This window comes from Macrotis lagotis, chromosome 5, assembly GCF_037893015.1.
Source record: "Macrotis lagotis isolate mMagLag1 chromosome 5, bilby.v1.9.chrom.fasta, whole genome shotgun sequence".
Taxonomy (NCBI): domain Eukaryota; kingdom Metazoa; phylum Chordata; class Mammalia; order Peramelemorphia; family Peramelidae; genus Macrotis; species Macrotis lagotis.
In genome coordinates, this window is record NC_133662.1 from 99,906,903 (window position 1) to 99,929,431 (window position 22,529).

Genomic DNA, 22,529 nt, shown 5'->3' on the forward strand with positions numbered 1-22,529 from the left:
ACGGACTTCATATGGCAGAAGTACAGTGAAGCCCAATCTATTTTTAACTAGATCAAATTTCATGGTCACTATCAATATTTATTGAATTTCTCATTCATGGGAAATTGTATTAGGTACTGAACAGAGTAAACCATAATAGGATAATTGTATAGTACTAATGATAAAAATCAATTTTGGTCATTGTACTACTATACTAGATATTTATCAAAGCTTTTGCCAATTTTAATTTAATTTTAGTAAGTCACAGTTCCTCAGAAAACAATTTCCTTTAACTGTGACAAACCTAAAAAAAATGAAGTCTATGAAGAGACTATTCCTTCTTTATCTGTTAGTTGGTTTTTATTTTTTTAATATTGGGCATAGTGTATAGAGTACCAGGCTTGAATCAAGACAACCCCAGTTCAAATCTAGCCTTAGACAACTAATAGTTGTGTTACAATGGACAAATTACTTAACCTCTTTACCTCCGTTTTCTTATCTGTGAAATGGCATCTATCTTTTAGGTTTACCATAAGGATCATTTGAGATAATTTAGTAAAGTGCCTGGAACATAAGTGTTGTATAAATGTTAGCTAATATAAATAAGTATTATTACTATTATGATAACAACTTGATTAATGACCCTTTTAAAGAATATAATACTATCAAAATATAGCCTTTTAACTTGTTTTTTAACACTCTACAGGATCAGCGTTTCACAACAGAAAACCCTTTGTTCTGAAATCAGAGCATGCAGTCTTGATTCTGAATTCTATTTCCCTATTTGTAAAATAGAAATGATATTTGTGGTACCTGCATAATAGAGATGAAAATTATTTGGAATTTTATATGTAAATTTCTACTTTAAATTTCTACACAAATTAAATTTAAAATGTATTGTTATTTTATTCATGGGAATAATACTATACTTTTAATTGGAAATTGCTTCTAAAGATATTAATATGGAAACCATTAGCAGATAAATAGGTTGTTCAACCAGAAATTAACATGGATTTCCAATTCATCCAGTTCTTGTTTTGGGGTTCCAATTTCATTTCATTTTCTTTACATGACTTTTCCATTATTATTTGAATGGCATGAATGACAAGTACCTCTTTTCCAGTTGTGCTAAATGGTACCATTCTTACTTAGTCTTATTGGTTGATATATAATTACATTCAAATTAACCTCTCTTGTTTTATGCCAAAACCCCTTGTCTTTACTTTCATCTCTCTATTGAACATTTCCTATTACATTTTCTTTTTCTATGACTTGTCTTTGATAGCAAGTTTTCTTCAGTCATTAAAAAGTCACTGATCTATAGTTTTAAAATATTTAATCATGTTCAGTTTGTCCTTAAGTTTTTCTGATTTTACTCTCTTGATCAATTCATAAAGATTGAATCTGATTTTGTATGACATTTATTGGGATCATAAATCAACTTGTCTGTTGTGAATATGAAGTTCATATTTCTGTTAAGTAATATTGCCTTGTAATATTTCCTCCCCATGACCCAATTTATTTGTCACAAATTTTATTAGAAAAAATAGTATTTATCTAGATAATTTAATTTTTTCTTCACTAAAATATAAATATTAAATTCTTTTGTGGAACAATGTTAAGGTAAACAGCAACTAAGGAAGTCATATATAAGTAGCTTTAAACAAAAACAATATAATACATCAGGAATTTCTAAAATGAGGTGGCATGAAATATGGGGAAGAAAAAAGAGAACCATTTTGAAAAATTGAAACATGGCTAGTTAAGAAAAAGACAGACTTAATCCTTCACCACAAACCTTTAATCCCTCCTCTGCCCAAAACACAAAAAAAAAAAAAAAAATAAAGGCTAGTTGGCCACAAACTGAATATATAAAGGTCATATGAAACTTGATTACATAGAAGTTCTATCAGGTGACAATGATATTAAGCAATTCCATCCCCGCCAAAAGATAGGATAGAAGCATATTTTGAGTTTTTAATCAATATATTATGAATTTTAGAAGGAATAAAAACACAGCACAATCTTGGTTCTTCAGAATCCTTGGGGTACGATCTTATTAGATAATCAAATATTGCCCATGCAACATCCAAACTTATTTTAATCAATTTGAAAGGAAAATGTTTTAAACTGTAGTATTTCTCAAGTTCTTAAACAGCATGTTGAAAATTATTATTATTATTATTTTTCCAGATGATTAAAATCACCAGGTCTCAATTTATGTGAATAATGGATCCCATAAAGTACTTGCATTATTTGAATTTCCATTGTTTGAAGTTATAATATATGTAAAATATGGTAATTGGTTTCAGTACAGTGGAAATAAACAGAGAGAATTCAAATAATATGATCATTCCACAGAATTCATTATTTTTACTAACCTCTACCTGGATTTATTATGAATGCCGGCATTTTTCTTGTACTTTAAAAATGATAAATAGGCTCAGAGCTGACTAAAGTATTTTGCATTATTTCTTCTACTTCAGTTTCATTAACTACACTAAAGTTTATGACTATGTGAATCACAACAAACTGTGAAAGTCTTCAAAGAGACAGGACTACAAGAATATCTCATTTGTCTCCTGAGAAACCTGTGGTTTTTCCAATAGCCATAGGAGTGTATGGCTGTGAGAGTCTATAAGGAAATCTTGGTTGCATTGATTTTATTTGTGCAAAACTTTTTTAACTCACTGTAATCAAAGCTATCCATTTTGCAATTTATAGTGTTCTTTATATCTTGTTTGGTCATAAACTCCTTCCCTTTCCATAGCTCTGACAAGTAAACTACTCCTTGTTCTCTTAATTGGTGTATGACATCACCTTTTATGTCTAAATCCTGTACCTATTTTGACCTTATCTTGGTATAGGCTATGAGGTGTTCTTCTATGCTGAGTTTCTGCCATACTATTTTACTATTTTTTGGTTTTCCCAGAAGTTTTTTTTGTTTGTTTTGTTTTGTTTAGGTTTTTGCAAGGCAATGGGGTTAAGTGGCTTGCCCAAAGCCACACAGCTAGGTAATTATTAAGTGTCTGAGACAGGATTTGAATTCAGGTACTCCTGACTCCAGGCCCAGTGCTCTGTCCACTGCGCCACCTAGCTGCCCCATTCACAGCAGTTTTTGTCAAATAGAGAGTTAGCTCAGAAGCCAGAGTCTTTAAGTTGAACAAACAATAGATTACTACTATCCTTTACTACTGAAAGATTATTCATTCTATTTGAGATGAGGAAATATTAAACTTAGTTAAACTAAAGTTCTTTTTAAATTATTGTTTATGTATTATAGAGGTTTTACTTGACAGATCATGTTCCTTATTCCCTGAGTATCTGTTTTTGAAATGATTTAATTCATTTTCACAACCTTAATCACATTCTTTTGCTAATAACCCTAATGTTAAATCTTCTTTTGGGACATGAAGTGTATATTATGTTAGAATAACCACTTGGTTATCTCATCAGCTTAATATTTTACCTCTATATTTTTCTAATATATAGTTTTATTATCATTCATTAGAGGTACTGTAATCTAAATCACCCAGGAGTACATTTTTAAGTCAGCTTTATTTTTTCCAAAGCATATGGTTGAACAATTGCAGCCTACTTTTTACTGTTCCCTCTATATCTAGTAACTCATATATTTCAAGAGGTATAAAATTTACATAGATAGATAGATATAGATATAGATATATAAAAATAAAATAAAGAGAGCAGCTCCAGGGTCAGAAAGTCCTGGGTTAAAATGTTAACTCTAGCATATATTCTTTGTGTTGCTATTTGTAACAGTTATTGGTTTAGAGGATAGAACACTGGTCTTGGAGTCAAGAAGAGTTAAATTTAAATCTGACCTCAGAAACTTACTAACTATATATCTCTATAGAAAAGTTATTTGATTTCTGTTTGCCTAAGTTTCCTCACATGTGGGAATAATAATAATAAATGGGATAATAATTATACTTGAACATATAGAGTTATTAGAAGGATCAAATTAGATAATATCTGTAAAAGTGCTTAGCAGTAGTTACTATATAATTCCTATTATCTTCCTCTCTGACTTACCCCCTGCATACCCACTTGAGGTCTCAGGCAACCTCTATGATTATAAATTATAAAGAAGTTGTTAATCTTCATTTTAGAGGGTATTCCTATGCAGATTAAATTGCAGATTAAACCAGAAAGATATATTTTATGGGTTCATGTTGGAAAATGGTTACTGAATAACCACTTTCACATATATTCTATTTTGTATTATCTCTCATTTTATCCTCTTTAATTTACCATCTACTACCTACTATTTACCATGGTCTCCCTTTTTCTACTATAATCATTCTAACTACTCAGAAGTTTGAGTCCCTATTTTAAAATGAACTGTAAAGTTATTTAAATTTTACTTTTAATGACATGTTAATAGCTTCAATGATTTAAATCTCTGTATGTCTAATTATAACTTTAAATTTAATTCATTTGAAAATTCATAGGCAAAGACATTGTAATGCTAATAAATTAATGATGTTTATTCATTTAATGTATGATATTTACCCATATTATGTACCAAATCATCATACACCAAATAAGAAAGTAAAAGATGGGTGATATCTCTTCAGAAACTTTGTAGAAGTGATGGAAAATAGAAAATGACTATATGTAAACTTTTAAAGCACTTTATTTAACATACCTGAGTATCAACTGTGAAATTTCATGCATTGTAAGTAATACTTGTAATCTATATATGTCATCTTCCTGTTGAGATTGATTTTTGTGACTTTTGTCTGACAGAGGTTTGTTTTTTGACCTAGAACTCAGGTATCATTGTAGATACAATCACAGAGTCATCACTGCCTAGCCTTTTGGTATATTCAGTGTATAAAGTTCTCAAGCTGTAGTGCAGGCTGCTATAAATCATTGCTGGTAATATGCTACATTTTAATTATACTGCAGTTAGTCCTCCCCAAATGGGGATATTTCTAGTTCACTTTGAATCATCTGCCATTTTGATTCTTCCCAGATTTTGATGTTTTATGATTCACAGTGATATAGCATCAACTGTAAATATTGCTTTTAAAACTAGTCTTTATTCCATTTCCCATATCCAACACTTCATCTTCTGCCTCTGTGTCTTTGCAAGATCATCCCTTGTGTCTGGAATGCCTTTCTTCTTCACCCCTGCCTCTTGGAATCCTTAGTTTCAATAAAGTTCCTACTCAAATACAATTTCTAACTTGATGCCTCTCTTGATCAGATCCCACAAATTGTTAGAACTACACTTTCAAAATTACTTTGTATTTGGCTGGAATATATTTTCTATTTGCTTATAAATGTACACGTTGCTTCTCCCAGTGAATTGCAAGTTCCTAGAGGGTAGAGATTATATGGTTTTTTGGTCTTTGTATCCCCAATACTCAAAGTCAAGTCTAGCAAATAGCAGGCAAAGTAAGCATTCAAGATAAAGAGCATTTGTTGTATCCAATGTGCTAAAGAGTTGGGATAGAAATCCAAGCATAAAGAAGGATAGTCCAAACCCTTGGGAAGGTAATATTCTAATGGGGGAAGACAAAATATTAAATGGAATCTAAAAATTGGAGATGGAGTAGAGGGATAAAGAATACTGGCATAGGGTCCTAGCAGGAGATTGCATAGTCAAAAGTAGAGCTGAGAGGGGAATGAAGCTTAGAAATGACACTGCTACAAAATGCAGACCTGGAAAGGAACTCCCTAAAAAAAAGGAATCTGCCTGGTGGAGAGATTTTGCAATTTAAGAAGGATCAAGATAATGAGGAAAGTTACAGGGTGAGAGGTAGTTATCTCCTGACAACATTGTCCTAAGATTCAGAAGCATAACTGTTACTTTTTTGTTTCTGATCTTTCTGAGCCAATTTGGGGTTTTCTTGGTGGATACTGAAGTGTTTTGTCATTTCTTTCTCCAGCTCATTGTTCAGATATGGAAACTGAGGCTTAAGAAAGCTTAAGTGATTTGCCCAGGATCACACAGTAAGTGTCTGAGGTCAGATTTGAAACAAGGAAGACAAATCTTTGTGACTTCACATCCAGTGCTCTATCCACTGCACTACCTAGTTGTTCAAAATGTAACTGTAAAAAGATGCCTAATAAATTTTTATTGACTTATGCATACACATGCATATTTACATATATATAACCATAAGTGAGATAAGAAAAGGTTGATTTTATAGCATGTTAGCAACATTTTATAATCATGTGACTCAGATTTAAATAAAAAATGTACATTTATATTTTGTTATAAGCAATCAAATCTAAAAAAGGAATATTTTAGAATTTTAAATAAGGCAGAAGAAAATGTGGGAAGTTTGTTGAATTTATTCATTTTGGAGAAAATACTTATGGATGATTAGACTGCCATCAAACTTTCCTTCCTTCATATATATATATATATATATATATATATATATATATATATATATATATATATATAGTAAAATCTTCTGAAAAAGATATCTTTTAAGTTATTTCCACTCAGAAGAATTTTAGATCCTTCTTTCTAGACATGTTTCCTTCCTGATGTGTCTATATGAAGTTAATTGAAATTTAAACCACCATAATTGGTTAAAGCATTGGTTAAAATTTTTGATTGATTAATTGATTAAATTGATTAAAATTTTCTTTTTTTTCTTTTCAGTTTTTTACAAGTTTTTTTTAGGTTTTTTTTGCAAGGCAAATGGGGTTAAATGGCTTGCCCAAGGCCACACAGCTAGGTAATTATTAAGTGTCTGAGACCGGATTTGAACCCAGGTACTCCTGACTCCAAGGCGGGTGCTTTATCTACTATGCCACCTAGCCGCTCCCTTTTTAGATTTTTTTAGAAAGATTTTATTTATTTTGAGTTTTACAATTTTTAGCTCATTCTTGCTTCCCTCCCCCCACCCCCACAGAAGACATTCTTTTAGTCTTTACATAGGTTCCATGTTATACAATGATCTTACTTGAATGTGATGACAGAGAAATCATATCCTTAAGGAAGAAAAATAAGCTTGAGATAGTAAAATTACATATTAAGATAACAGTTTATTTTCCTAATTTGAAGGTAATAATCTTTGGTTTTTGTTCAAAGTCCATAATTCTTTCTCTGGATACAGATGTTATTCTCCATTGCAGATAGCCCAAAATTGTCCCTGGTTGTAGCACTGATGCAATGAGCAAGTCCATCAAGGTTGATCATCACCCACATATTGCTGTTAGGGTGTACAATGTTTTTCTGGTTCTACTCATCTTGCTTAGCATCAGTTCATGTGAATCCTTCCAGGTTTCCCTGAATTCCCATCCCTCCTGGTTTCTAATTAATGTTCCATGACATACATATATCCCAGTTTGTTAAGCCATTGCCCAGCTGAAGGATATTCACTTAATTTCCAATTTTTTGCCACCACAATAATGGCTGCTATAAATATTTTTGTACAAGTGATGTTTTTACCCTTTTTTATAATCTCTTCAGGGTACAGACCCAGTAGTGGTATTTCTGGGTCTAGGGGTATGCACATTTTTGTTGCCCTTTGGGCATAATCCCAGAATCTCCAGAAATGTTGGATGTGTTCATAGCTCCACCAACAATATATTAGTGTTCTAGTTTTCCCATATCCCTTCCAACATTGATAATTGCCCTTTCTGGTCATATTGGCCAGGTTGAGAAGTATGAGCTCATGACTCGGAGATGTTTTAATTTGCATCTCTCCAATAAGTAATGATTTGGAGCAATTTTTCATGTGAGTATGGATTGCTTTGATTTCCTCAGCTGTAAATTGCCTTTGCATAACCTGTGACCATTTGTCAATTGGGGAATGGCTTGTTTTTTTGAAAATTTGATTCAGTTCTCTGTATATTTTAGAAATTTGTCAGAAATACTAGTTGTAGAAATTGTTTCTCAATTTACTACATTTCTTTTTATCTTGGTTACGGTGGCTTTGTCTGTGCAAAAGCTTTTCACTTTAATGTAATCAAAATTATCTAGTTTGTTTTTGATGATGATCTCTAACTCTTCCTTGCTCATAAACTGTTTCCCTTTCCATAGATCTGACAGGTAAAGTACTCCTTGATCTTCTAGTTTGCTTATAATAGTTTTTTTATGTCTAAATCCTGTATCCATTTGGATCTTACCTTGGTATAGGGTCTGAGGCATTGGTCTAATCTAAATTTTTTCCATACTAGCTTCCAATTTTCCCAGCCATTTTTATCAAAGAGATAGATTCCCAATAGCTGGACTCTTTGGGTTTATCAAACAGCAGAATACTATGATCATTTCCTGCTACTGCACCTAGTCTATTCCACTGATCCACAACTCTATTTCTTAGCCAATGCCAGACACTTTTGATGACTGATGCTTTGTAATATAATTTTAGATCTGGCAAGGCTAAACCACCTTCTTTTGCACTTTTTTTTCATTGAATCCCTGGAAATTGTTGATTATTTATTCTCCATATAAATATACAACTTTTCTAACTCATTAAAGTAATTTCTTTTGGAATTTTGATTAGTAGGGTGCTAAGCAAGTAATCTAGTTTTGGTAGAATTGTCATTTTTTCATATTAACTCGACCTATCCATGAACAGTTGATGTTTGCCCAGGTATTTAAATATAATTTTATTTGTATGAGAAGAGTTTTGTAATTGTTTTCAAAAAGTTTTCGAGTCTGCCTTGGCAGGTAGAGTCTCAGGTATTTTATTTTGTCTGAGGTTACTATGAATGGGATTTCTCTTTCTAACTCTTTCTGCTGTATATCGTTAGTCATATATAGAAAAGTAGAAGATTTATGAGGGTTTATTTTGTATCCTGCTACTTTGCTAAAGTTGCTAATTATTTCTAATAGTTTTGTAGATTACTTTTGGGAATTCTCTAGATATACCATCATGTCATCTTAAAAGAGTGAGATTTTTGTCTCTTCTTTCCCTATTGTAATTCCTTTAATTTCTTTTTCTTCTTTTCTTGCTGAGGCTAACATTTATAATACAATATTGAGTAGTAGTGGTGATAATGGGCATCTTTGTTTCACTCTTGATCTTATTGGGAATGCCTCAAGTCTATCCCCATTGCATATAATGGTTTCAGATACCTACTGCTCTTTATTCTAAGGAACAAACCATTTTTCCTGCACTCCCTGATGTTTTTATTAGGAATGGGTGCTATATTTTTTTTCAAAAGTTTTTCCAGCATCTATTATTATGGTCATATGATTTCTGATAGGTATGTTTTTGATATAATTAATTATACTAAGTTTTCCTAATACTGAACCAACCCTACATTCCTGAGATAAACCCTTCTTGATCATAATGTATCACCCTAGTGATAACCTGTTGTAACCATTTTGCTAAGATTTTATTTAATATTTTTGCATCTATATTCATCAGGAAGATAGGTGTATAATTTTCTTTCTCTTTTTTCACTCTTCCTGGTTTAGGTATCATCACCATATTGGTGTCATATAAAGAATTAGGCAGGGTTCCATCTTCACCTATTTTTACAAAGAGTTTATTTAGAATTGGAACCAATTGTTTCTTAAATGTTTGATAGAATTCATTTGTGAATCCATCTGGCCCTGGAGATTTTTTCTTAGGGAGTTCAATAATGGCTTGTTGAATTTCTTTTTGTGAGCTAGGGTTATTAAGGTTTCTAATTTCATCTTCATTTAATCTGGGCAACTTTTATTTTTGTAAATATTCATCAATATCACTTAAATTGTTAAAGTTATTGGCATATAGTTGGGCAAAATAATTACATGAATTTCCTCCTCATTTTTGGTGTGTTCACCTTTTTAATTTATAATACTAGCAATTTGATTTTCTTATTTCTTTTTTTTAATGAAACTGATGAGATTATCAATTTTATTGGTTTTTTCATAGAGCCAACTCTTGGCTATATTTATTAGTTCAATAGTTTTCTTTCTTTCAATTTTATTAATTTCTCCTTTAATTTTTAGAATTTCTAATTTGATATTTAATTAGTGGTTTTTAATTTGTTCTTTCTCTAATATTTTTAGTTGCTTATTTAGTTAATTGATTTCTTCTTTCTCTAATTTATTCATGTAAGCATTTAAAGATATAATATATCTCATGACATTTGCCTTGAGTGTAACCCATTAGTTTTGGTATGTTGCTTCGTTACTGCCATTGCCTAGGATGAAATAATTAATTTTCTTCTATAATTTGTTGCTTGATCCAATCATTCTTTGAAATGAGATTATTTTGTTTCCAATTAGTTCTGGGTCTATATTTCCCTGGCCCCATTATTGCATATGATTTTTATTGCATTATGATCTGAGAAAGATATATTCACTATTTCTGCCTTTCTGCAATGGATCGTTAGATTTTTTTGTCCTATTACATAGTCAGTTTTTGTGTAAGTGCCATGTACTGCAGAGAAAAGTATATTCCTTTCAATCCCCTTTCAGTTTCCTCCATAGGTCTATCATATCTAGGTTTTCTAATAATCTATTTACCTCCTTAACTTCATTCTTGTTTATTTTATGGTTAGATTTATCTAAATCTGAGAGTGGGAAGTTGGGGTCTCCAACTAGTAGCATTTTGCTTTCTGTGTCTTCCTGTAGCTCTTTCAACTTCTCCTCTAAGAATTTGAATGCTATACCATTGGGTGCACCTATATGTAGTATTGAAATTACTTTATTGTTTATGGTACCTTTTAGGAAGATATAGTTTCCTTCCTTATCTCTTTTAGCACTATCTATTTTTGCAGCTGCTTTGTCTGAGATAAGGATTGCTACCCCTGCTTTTTTTCACTTCAGCTGAAGCAAGATATATTTTGATTCAACCTTTTACCTTTACTCTATATGTATCTCTCTGCTTCAAATGAGTTTCTTGTAAGCAGCATATTGTAGGATTCTGGTTTTTAATCTACTCTGCTATTCACTTACATTTTAAGGGAGAGTTCATCCCCTTCACATTTAAAGTTATAATTACTAACCCTTTATTGGCCTCTAAGATATCTTCTTTCTGTTTGTATTTTTCACCCCTTTTCCCTTTTATCCATATTCCCATGATTTTTTTTCTGAATACTGCCACCTTCAGTGTGTTTGCCCTCTTATATCAACCTCCATTCCCTTTCTTTCCACTTTCCCTTTTTCCCCTTCTTCCCTTCCTTCTGTTAGTTTCCCCTTTTCCCATCCCCATCCCCCCTCCCTTTTTGCCCCTTTTAATGCTTAACTTAACTAATTGTGTCCAAGTTAACTTTAAGCCATGTTTGATGAGATGAAGGTTCATGTGGTTCTAACCTCCTCCCTTCTTCCCTTCAATTACAATAGGTCTTTTGTATCTCTTGATGTAATGAGATTTATCTCATTCAGTAGCCCTCTAAACTCTCTTCTCCTTACTGCCCCCCCCTTTTAAGGAGTTATTCTTTTTAAATCATTCTGAGTCACAGAAAAGTTATGAGTATCTATCACTTCTGACTAGATATATTCTCTCTAATAGAGTTACAATTTTTAAGAGTTATGCAACTCTTTCTCCCAAGGGGCTATATAGCCAGTTTCATCTTATTGGATAGCAGGTTTTTTTTTAGCTTTTTATGTGTCTCTTGAGCCTCCTGTTTGATGTCCAAATTTTCTATTTAGTTCTGATCTTTTCATCATGAAAGCTTGGAAGCCTCACATTTTATTAAATGTCCAACTTTTTCCCCTGGAAGAAAAGGCTCAACTTTGCCAGGTAGTGGATTCTTGGCTGCATTCCATGCTCCCTTGCTCTTTGGAATATCTCAAACCAGGCTCTTAGATCCCTTAATGTTGCTGTGGCTAGGTCTTGTGTAATCCTTTCTGTGGTTCCTTGGTATTTAAGTTTTTCTTTCTGGCTCCTTATAGGATTTTTTCTTTCATTTGATAGTTCTGGAATTTGGCCACAACATTCCTTGATATTTTCATTTTAGAATCTCTTTCTGGAGGGGATTGATGTATTCTTTCAATTGCTATTATGCCCTCTGATTCCATGATATCATTGCAATTTTCCATCACTAAATTCTGTAATATTAAGTCCAGGATTTTTTTTTCTCTTCAGTGTTTTCAGGAAGGCCAATAATACTCAGGTCCTCCCGTCTTGATCTATTATTGAGTTCATTGGTTTTGCTGATGAGGTATTTTACATTTTTTTCTATTTTTTTGATATTTTGGTTTTGTTTAACACATTCTTGTTGTCTCATCAAGTCATTAATTTCTGCTGATTCCATTCTTTTTTTTAGAGAAGAAGATTTTTCCTCATTTATCTTTTACAGCTCCTTTTCCAGATTGTCCATTCTATTTTTTATGGACTTTTTTATTTGCCCAAATGTAGTTTTGAGAGAATCATTTTCTTTTTGCATTTGCCTGAATGATTTGAGAGAATAATTTTCTTTTTGCATTTACCCAATTGAAGATCTGAGAGAGTTATTCTCATTTTGTATTTGTCTGATTGTATTTTCCAAGGATTTGTTTTCTTGTTGTGAGATGTTTATTTTCTCTTGCAATGTGTTAATTTTCTCTTGAGTTTCTTTTCCCAGTTTTTCCAATTGATTTTTTTTTAGGTTTTTGCAAGGCAAATGGGGTTAAGTGGCTTGCCCAAGGCCACACAGCTAGGTAATTATTAAGTGTCTGAGACTGGATTTGAACCCAGGTACTCCTGACTCCAGGGCTGGTGCTTTATCCACTGTACCACCTAGCGACTCCCAATTCATTTTTAAACTCCTTCCTGATTTTTTCAAGGAAGTCTTTCTCGACTGGAGAGCAATCCATATTCTCCTCAGCAGTGCTAGATCTTTCTGGGTTAGAGTCTGTTACTTCTAAATATTTCTTCATGCCCCCCCCCCTTCTTTGGTCTTTTTCATCTTTCTAGGATCTTGTGTTGGGGGGAGGGGGAGCTAGGTCTCAGAGGTTTGCTTTTGAAGATCCTAGAGGCTTTCTTCACTTAGTTTAGTAATTCCAAAGGCCAGCCAGTAGGGGATGTTGGTTGATTTCTCTGGAGTGTTTAAGGACCTCAGCAGCAGGGTCTGATTTGACCTTGAACACTGGGCTGGACCCTGGGGGAGGGAGTTAATCTCTTTCTGTTGAATAAACTCTGTTGCCCCGAGGGGGGTGGTCTTGGTGGTAGTCAGGGTTGTTTATTGTTTGTTCTGGGCAAGGGGCTCTGCTGAAGGTATGGAGCTCAGGTCTCGGCCCAGCTGTTTGTTCTCCAGGTGTCCTCTGATCTCTCTATGCTGGAACTCACCCTCCTATGGCTCCCCTCCTTCCAGCCAAAGACTCCTCAGCCAAAGCTGAATCTTGCACCTGCCATTCACTGAAGTCTCCATGACTGAGGCCAGCCCCCTGTGTTCCCCCAGCTGCTGTCCCCATGGTGATCCTCTTCTCTTGTCTCCAGTTCACCCAGGGTCTCCTGAGATAGACCTTCTTGGTAGGTGTTCTTTTCTTAGCTTCTGTTTCTGAGTTTTGTTGATCGAATTTCTGTTAAGAGGTTTCTCTCATGTTATTTTTGAGGGGAAAGAGGAGCACTTATCACAGTGCCTGTCTTCTCTCTGCTATCTTGGCTGGAAGTAAAGCACAATATTCTTAAAGTGCAATAAACAAGAAATCACAATTACAAAATTGTTCATTGTCATATTCTAACTTTTTTTTTCCTGTGTGTTTCTTGGGGGGAGGAAGAAAGAAAGGGTTGGTCTATAGGACTATCACCATTGGTTGAATTTTACCAAAGTTCAAAGAGAGGGTTGAAATCATTGATGTCACAGTAGGAATGAATGTGCACATTCATTGCTCTGTTGAGACCTGTTGTTAAAGTCAATTTTTATGCTGTTTAGAAGCTTGTGAAGTTGTAATCCCTGGTTCACTGCCAGGAATAGCCACAGAAACAAAATGCCCAGTGTCCCTTGATCTTTTCAAAACAATCTGTCACTGTGCAGTGAGATTTGAATAACCCTGAATCTTGTTACTAGCCAGCATTATTTAGGTCATGTCAAGACCCTAAGATCTGTGTAATTTTTTTTCTTGTAATAGCCCATAGATTTCATTCCCATAAATAGTTTTTCTTTTTTATTTAGCCATCTGAAATTATTTCCATCCTTGCTTTCACATTTTGGAATGTTCCAATCAAAGTTTAGATAATTCTAATATGGGCACACATCAAGATGTTTAATATTATTCTGTGATATTTTTACATTTCTGTGGTATTAGGTGGCAGGGTGAACTAGTAATAACTTTGAAGTCAGGAGAGATTTTTTAAAATGCCAAAGAGAGTAATATGTATAAAATGTGTTTTTATTTATAGAATGGGCATCATACTACTTATACAGTTTTGAGGAAAGTACTTTTCAAAAACTTTAGAAGTGAAATATAAATATATTTTTGTCAGCATCTTAATCATAATCCTTTTCAAATAGCTTTCTAAAAAGAATGTATAAAGGAATACTTTCTATTGTCTCTAAAATATTGAATATAACCTGGCCAGTTCAATGCAATTTAATAAACATGTGGCCATATGAACCCAGTATAAAAATATTGCAATGAAATATTATGGAGGATTAGGCACTGCTTCCCTGGAGTTAGACCCTGTCAGATGATGACATAATATCTACATTTTTATAGTCCTCTAAGGCTTGCAAAGCATTTTGTATGTATTACCTCATTTCATCCTCACAAAGAGACAGGTGCTCATATTATCCAAATTTTACAGACAAGGAAACAGGTGAGATATTAAATGACTTGGACAAGGCTACACATCTACTAGGTGTCTGTGACAGAATGAAATACCTAACTTTATGTAAAAAAAGGATATAAATAGGAAGTAATTTTTCTTAAAGCATAGGTTTCGTCATGTCAGTCTCATCCACTTTCAAAATAATTTTTAAAACCTTTTCTTTGATTTAAAAAAAATCCCTTAAAACCTTGCAGCAATATAGAATATTTTTATTTGGTATTCTCCTTTCCTCAATCTGTAAGAAGGTAATCCTGTTCTCTTGTCATTTCTCAAATATGACACTGAATCTTCAGCACTGACATTTTTTTGTACTCTCTGTGTCCTATGCTTAGAATGTCCTTCTGTCTTCCTTCTGCTTCTAAAAAATCATAATTTAGTTTTAGCACTAGCTTTCCTGATCTACCAAGATGCTAGGAACTTCCCCTCAAAGAAATCTTATATTAATGTTTTAGATAATTTTAAGTATTTATATATTTTCTCCATAGATAGAATATATGGGACATTTACTTCTACCCAGAATTATGTGACACTGATCTGTTTCACTTTTGTCTTTATATCTTGTTTCCAGTGTTTAGAAAATGCTTAATAAATGTTTGTTGAATAATTTATTAGCTATTTGAAATTGGTTTAAGCTCCTTGTGATGCAGGAATAATATCATATTTTCCCTTTGTATGTTCCATATTAACTACTTCATTAGTACCCCTGGGTAAAACTGCATATTTTTCTGTGGAAACAATATGTATTAGCCTTTGGGTAAAGTCTTCTGTTATTCTATGATTACATTTATGAAAAGAAAAAAGTTAGAGTTGTGCTTTCAAACATTGAAAAATATAAGACTTCGTATGGAAAATGTTGCCACTAGTAGGAATCTTCCCAGATATTTTATGTAGAATTGGATTTCATAGTCTTTACCTTTATTATTGAGTAGAAAATTTATTTTAGAAGAAAATATATGTGCCTCACAAATCACATTCAGAGGATACTTGCTTCACTAAATGAAGCAAGGAATAGTGAATCTTTTAATGGGAAAAACATATTTATATCTCTAGCCTTTAAGCACTTACTCATTTTATGCTTCAATTGCTAATTTTCTCCAATGAAGGTTCTATTATAATTTTTATATTGGAAAATGCTTATTGCTAAGCTTGGGCCCAATAAACTTTTATACATGTCTCTGATAGGGAAATGATCCATTCTTAAAATTCTAGAGCTTAAGGAGGAACAGAAGTCTTCAGAATTATATTGCCCATTATAATTATGCTTTTCCTGACTTTTGAAGTCTTTGAGAGATAATATATTGCATATTTTTAAAGTTAAAAAAAACAAAAAGCAAAAGAGAGTTTACACACAGTTTTGTATTAACTATTTCTGCTGTCTTTGGTGAAACCAGGATAGAGAGTACTCCTAAAAAATTTTGGGGCTGACCATTATCTGAAGATTCACTTTTGGTTTTTTGTTCTTTTCTTAGTTATGAAGTCTAAACTGTGTTTTAAATAAATACATTACAGAAGAGATAGTGTCAAATATGTATTACCAATAGTTGTTGTGGTGGCAAAGCAAAATAAGCATCAAATCCAGGAATTTATGAAAAGAATATTTCCCAGAAAAACTGCTGTAGTTTCTGTTATGCCAGCTTATATGCCTTTTTGTTTTTTAAAATTCTTCTGTTAGATAGTCACAGCACTACCTTCAACATACAAGAATGTCCCTCTTTTGAGGGTTACATTTAGCTGCTAAATGATGCTAGGACTGGTGTCCAAGCACAGATTTTTCTTTGACTTAGAAACTCAATATCAGATAAGAACAGGAAATACAATAGAGAAGAAATGGGTAAAGCAACTAGCCCTCAAATTGGAGATTTTGTAGCAAAATTTAAGCATTATCCCCTTCTTCTATGTCTCCCTCAGTTCCCTTTCAGTTACAATTTTGAAAGACTATATCTTCTACTAAGGGTGCCTGGTTCTTGCTTATTCTTTAAAGTATCACTCTTTTTTTAATTATAAAGATTTTATTTATTTTGAGTTTTGCGATTTCCCTCCCTGCCCCCCAGAAGACAATTTTCCAGTCTCTACATTGCTTCCATGGTATACATTGATTCAAATTGATATCAGTTTTTTTTCTAAATTAAAGGTAATAGTCCTTGGTCTTTTTTCAAGCTCCACAGTTCTTTCTCTGGATACAAATGGTATTCTCCATTGCAGACAGCCCCAAACTGTCCCTGATTGTTGCACTGATGGAATGAGCAAGTCCATCAAGGTTGATCATCACCCCCATGTTGCTCTTAGGATGTACAATGTTTTCCTGGTTCTTCTCATCTCACTCAGCAGCATTTCATGCAAATCCCTCCAGGCTTCCCTGAATTCTCATCCCTCCTGGTTTCTAATAGAACAAGTAATGTTTTTACCCCTTTTCATCATCTCTTCAGGGTATAGGCCCAGTACTGGTACCGCTGGATCAAAGGGTGTGCACATTTTTGTTGCCCTTTGGATGTACTCCCAAATTGCTCTCCAGAAAGGTTGGAAAAGTATCACTCTTTAAATGGCTTAAGTATTTCAAATCTTTGTAAATTTTCAATTGGAATCTATTTGTATATAATCTTTGAGAGGCAGTCTTGAATAGTAGGTAGAGAATTAATAAGGGAAGTCTAGAGTTCAAGTTTCATATCTGTTATTTACTTAAACTGAGACCAATTGCAAGTAACTTAAATGCAAAGTCCTTCAAACAAATTTCTAAAATAATTAATTGCAGAGTGCTTACTGATTTGTATCGTTTGAGGGAATTTCCTGCAATGAAACCATAAGTTTGAACAACCTCCCCCCAGCAAAACACACACACACACACACACACACACACACACACATAATCATTAATATTTATTAATTGACATCTTTATAAATCAATTTTAAATTAAGTATTTAATTTTAAAATTGATTGAGATATAAAATTCCTTTGCTCTGTGATGAGGAACACTTCCAATTCAAATTCAATGGAGGAGAGTTGAAAAATGTCCTGGATTGTTTAAAATTGAGCAGTGGACATGGTATAGCATAGATGATGTCAGTTCTTGGGAATATCTCAATTTATGAAGTCAGTAAGAAAAATAGAAATGGGAAGTTTAATTCTAAGCTTTTAGAGTCCTTAACAACATGAAAAGTAAAGATCTCACTATGTTATAGTCAGTGTATAATACTCTGCAATTTTCTTAAATTTGAAATATTAGAATATTTTTATATTCCAAGGAGGATAGAAACCATTATTTTCTTGGGGAGACAAAGAATTGTGATTGATTCTACACCACAAAGAATCAATGTGTTTCTGAGTGGAATATTCCCTCTTAAGAGTTAATATTCCTAGTGAAGTCCTCTCAGGGTTAAAAATCATTAAAACAAAGACAGACTATTACTCAGACTATTCTTAGAAGAAAGAGAGAGAGAGGCCTTGCATTCCCAGTCAGACACCCTCCTGATTCTGTTAGGGAGGGAAATAGTGGAATACTTCCAGAGAAGAGGCCTTGCATTCTTAGTTAGTCACCTATTTGATGATAGACTGGGAGAACAGTAGACTGCCTCCTCTTGTTTGATGAGAAGTCCTAAGAAGACCTTGCATACTCAGACATTAATTCATTTAGACAACAAAAGGTCATTAAAAATCTTCTTCTGATACCCTTACCATCTAGATGATTCTATGAAAACATCTTATTCTTCTCTTTGTTACCAGGTAGATATTTTTGCATAAAGATTGTAACTTTGAAAACCTTAAACCAATCCAGTTGGAAGAGAGGGGGCTGGGGAAGAGGGGAATCTTGCTAGACCATATAATCTTACTTGACTGTCACCTCAGGGTAGCTCCTTGATCTTCACTACCTTTGTGAGACTTGGAGTGTGCTCTTTTCTCAAGAAAAGCTAAAATAAACTTTCATTTTTTGCTCAGAGGAGTCTCTTTATTTTTTCTAGAATTTTGTAGGTATAGGGAACTACTGATGAGAACCTTTTTCTTTAGACAAATAGTCATAGTTTCCTTGAAATCTAATAGTCTTAGAGAATAGCTTAGAGAACTTGGACATTATGTGATCTGCCCAAGGTAACAGACACTAGTAATATTTCCTTTAATTTTGACACTATTTGACACTGAAAATATTGACCATTATATTCTGATTTGAATCTTATTTCCTTTTCATCAAATGTGCCTACTTTGTTTTGTTCAATAACCTTAGAGAAGATGAGACTCTTAAACAACAATAATCTTGGTCCTTCATCACTATAGAAATACTGTATTATTTCTTGGTATGTTAAAAATTTTCAGGCATGTTTATCTTTTCTAAATTCTGTGGTCTGAGAGGTCCATGGAATTTGTATTTTAGAGACTCATCACTTCTAGGAAGGGAAAAGAAAAGTTGACTTAAATATATTTTTTTTCATTTTTTTATGCCTGGTATCAAGAAGCACTCTGTCTCTCAAACATTCATCTGAGACCTAAGGATTTCACCTAATTTGAGGTAATGTGATATAACAGAAAGAACTCTACTTGGAGTAAAGGATTTAGATTCAAATCCTAGCTCCATCACTACCAATATAATAGAAAAACAATTCATTTAATATAAATGAGTCATAATCTTCTCACCTTTATATTGAATCATATTTAAGGTCCTTTCTAGCTCAGGATCCTTTGAAAATAAAACAAGTAAACAAAAATCCTGAAAGTTGATGGAAGAAAGCTGGGCAGTGTCTGTTCTGTGTAATTTATGTACATATTTGTTTTTGTTGTAAATCAAAGCTTTTATTTTCATATTTTAATTCAATGCAGAATCAGGTGTTAGCTATGTTCTACATACAACCCTGCAGAATTTTAATTTCTTACTGTTTATTTTTACTGAAACTCTACTTTAGCATGCAAGGAAGTCCTGTGAAATTTGTAATATTAATATTTTGCTGATATTCTTTGATGGATATCTCATCTCATTGACATGAAAAATGAATAAAGAAAACATGTCCCCAACATAACTATATATTCATTTATAGATCCAGTTTTAAAAGAAGGAAATCACAGTACATAACTCTCAAAGCACTGACTAGTTTACATCTATTACCTAGTCATTTCCATAACCATGGGAATCCCATCTTCAGAGGTCATTTACCTAGACTTTGGTGGAAATCTTTTCCCAGAGCAGAATTACAAGAACAGGTTTTGATTAGGAAAGTTCCTTGTAGTTCATGGTCATCCATCTTAGTGCTAGTAGTTGTTTCTTGGTCCACTGATTATGGTCCCATAGCTTCATTCAGTGAAAGTTGATGAAAAAAAGCCTTGACAGAAAATGCCTAGCTGAAATAATAGCTTTGAAAAATCAGCAACTATAAACTTTACAGTTGTTTTAAAGGTATCAAAGAGTGTGGCATGAATTTAAATAATGAACTGCATCAATTCCGAATTTTCTGCTTCATTTAAGACTTTTTGAATATTAATTTGTTTTAATGGATATTGTTGGCACCTTTTGCTTCTCCATCCTTCTGTTTGATAAATAAATAAATCAAAGGATCAATTTTCATTCAGTAATGAATTATTTTACTTATTAAATCAAGATTTCTCTCTTTGGGATTTAAATTTAGCTGTCAGAATTGTAGAACTTCAATAGAAAATCATTCATGTTTTGCTAACTGATTTTTGATAGAACAAAGAAAATCATAAATTATTATTTAAAGACTATTGATTCTTGAAATAATTTTTTCAAGTCAGGGATATATGTAGAGTACAAAAGCAATAATAAGATGTCAAATATGCTTTCAACCACTGCTGTGCTAGGGAATAAAAGTATAGAATATAATATTCATTTTTATATAAGTGATAAAAAATGATTCTAGATGATTTTATGATTGCAGGTGACAATTTCAAATGTCCCATGCATAGACTTTACATAATGTTGAATATTTTGGGACATTTAAATTTTTTCTAATATCCATTCTTTGGCAAAACTGCATGGAGTTGTTCAAAAGAATTGAGAATGGGGTGAGAATAATTGTGCAAATTCAATGATAGGAATATTACAATGTGTACACAAGTCAAATTCAAGCAGCAGCATTGTAGTAGATCTGCCTTCAGATCTTCCCACACTTGTACATATGTGTCCATGTACTTGTGCCCACAAATAATTACACACATACATATACAAAATTCTGGAAGTTTTCATTTTCTGAGCAGTTATGAATTGATAGTTCTTTGATCATTCTGTCATTAAAATCAAGTTGGTAGAATTTAGTCAATATCTGTTAAACTCATCAAGAGGCTTACTTAACCATTAATAAAGTAACAGCTGCTACGACAGCAGCCAAATATGCTACTGTTAGTTTTTAATTTAATCTTAATTGCTCTGAGTCAGACCCTCACAAGTGGGAAATCTCCATATTGTTTGATTCAATTGCCTAATATGCTTTTCCATTTTAGATCATATAGTTTTTACTATTTAGTTTGGACAAAGGCAGAATAACAGAATAATAGAAATTCAGAGTTTAAGGAACCTCAATGCCTATCTACCTAAAAAAAGGCATTAACAATCTATATTTCTGGACAGTTTGCTCTATCACAATTATTACAAATAAGGAATCTCCTACAGTGGTCACATTATTTGAATTGGCATATTTCCATTTGTCTAGACAGAATAACATAATTTATATAAACATTGATTTGAATTGTATGAATTCTAATACATGCAAACACTTCAAGGGATTCCTTATTTGTAATAATTGGGATCTAGGTGTAACTTTCACCCAGGGCTTCTCTATCTGCTCCTGGGGCCAAGTAGAATAAATCTCATCCCACTTCTACATGATTAGCCTTTGGTTAATTGAAGGCATTTACCATGTTCTTCCTGAATATTCTTTTCTCCAGATTAAACATTTCTGGTTCCTTCAAAGAGATTCCCAAATGAAATGGACTCAAGGCCCTTCATTATCTTAGGGGTCTTTCTCTAGACATCATTGAGATTATTTGTGTTCTTCATATATTGTGACACCAAGATCTGGGTAGAATTTTTCAAATGTTATCAGGGCAATATAGAGAGGGACTATAATTTCCTATTTTTAATTTAAAACATTTATCAAATATCAATGTGTACGCTTGATTTCAAATGACCAAATTACAATTTGGATGCTATACAGACATGCCTTAATACTTCTACATTTCACATTTGTGATTTTGGTTATTTGAGGGTTGATATTGTAATTAAATGGAAATTTTCAGAGATTTGCTGCTTACTGTGGGAAAATGCTGGTGATTGCATCTGTAAAGAAAACTAAAAATAATTAGCAAGTCATAAATATATGAGAACTGCATATTACTAATTTATTTTTATCATTTATTACCATAAGTTTATATAAATTTATTATAAACTATTAAATTTTATTAAAACTTTCAGTGCGCTAAAGAACAATGGGTTATACACTCTTTTTGAAAATGACTTCACTTTATCTCTTTACCACTCAGACTCAGTCACTAGATTTTCTCTTTAGTGATTTTTAGCTTTCACTTTTTTGTAATAGAAAAAATTCTGTGAATGCATTGCTGCATTTATATCACTTAAACCAATAGCAATGACAATTGAATAGTGTGGGAGATATTAATCTTTCTTACATAGAAACTATCACATTTTATGGGTGCAGTGTGCAGTTTTACTTTTTTGCATGTAATTAATAAATATAAACAGAATGATTAAAAATGATGGTTGAGAGTGGGACCTAGAGTTATTTGTATTTTTTTACATTCAAGGGAATCCTGCAACCCTAACTCCATGAATGTTGAAGGATAACTGTATAAATTCAAATAAATTAAATTGCATATATATATATATATGTAACCAAAATGATGATATATTGTTAGAT

The 22,529-nt window shown here is 32.7% G+C and overlaps 1 protein-coding gene across 1 annotated transcript in view; it reads left to right on the forward strand.

The window, feature by feature from the left end:
* GRIK2 (glutamate ionotropic receptor kainate type subunit 2) overlaps positions 1-22,529 on the forward strand; it is an 851,151-nt gene that overhangs the window by 545,426 nt on the left and 283,196 nt on the right. The window lies entirely within an intron of this gene.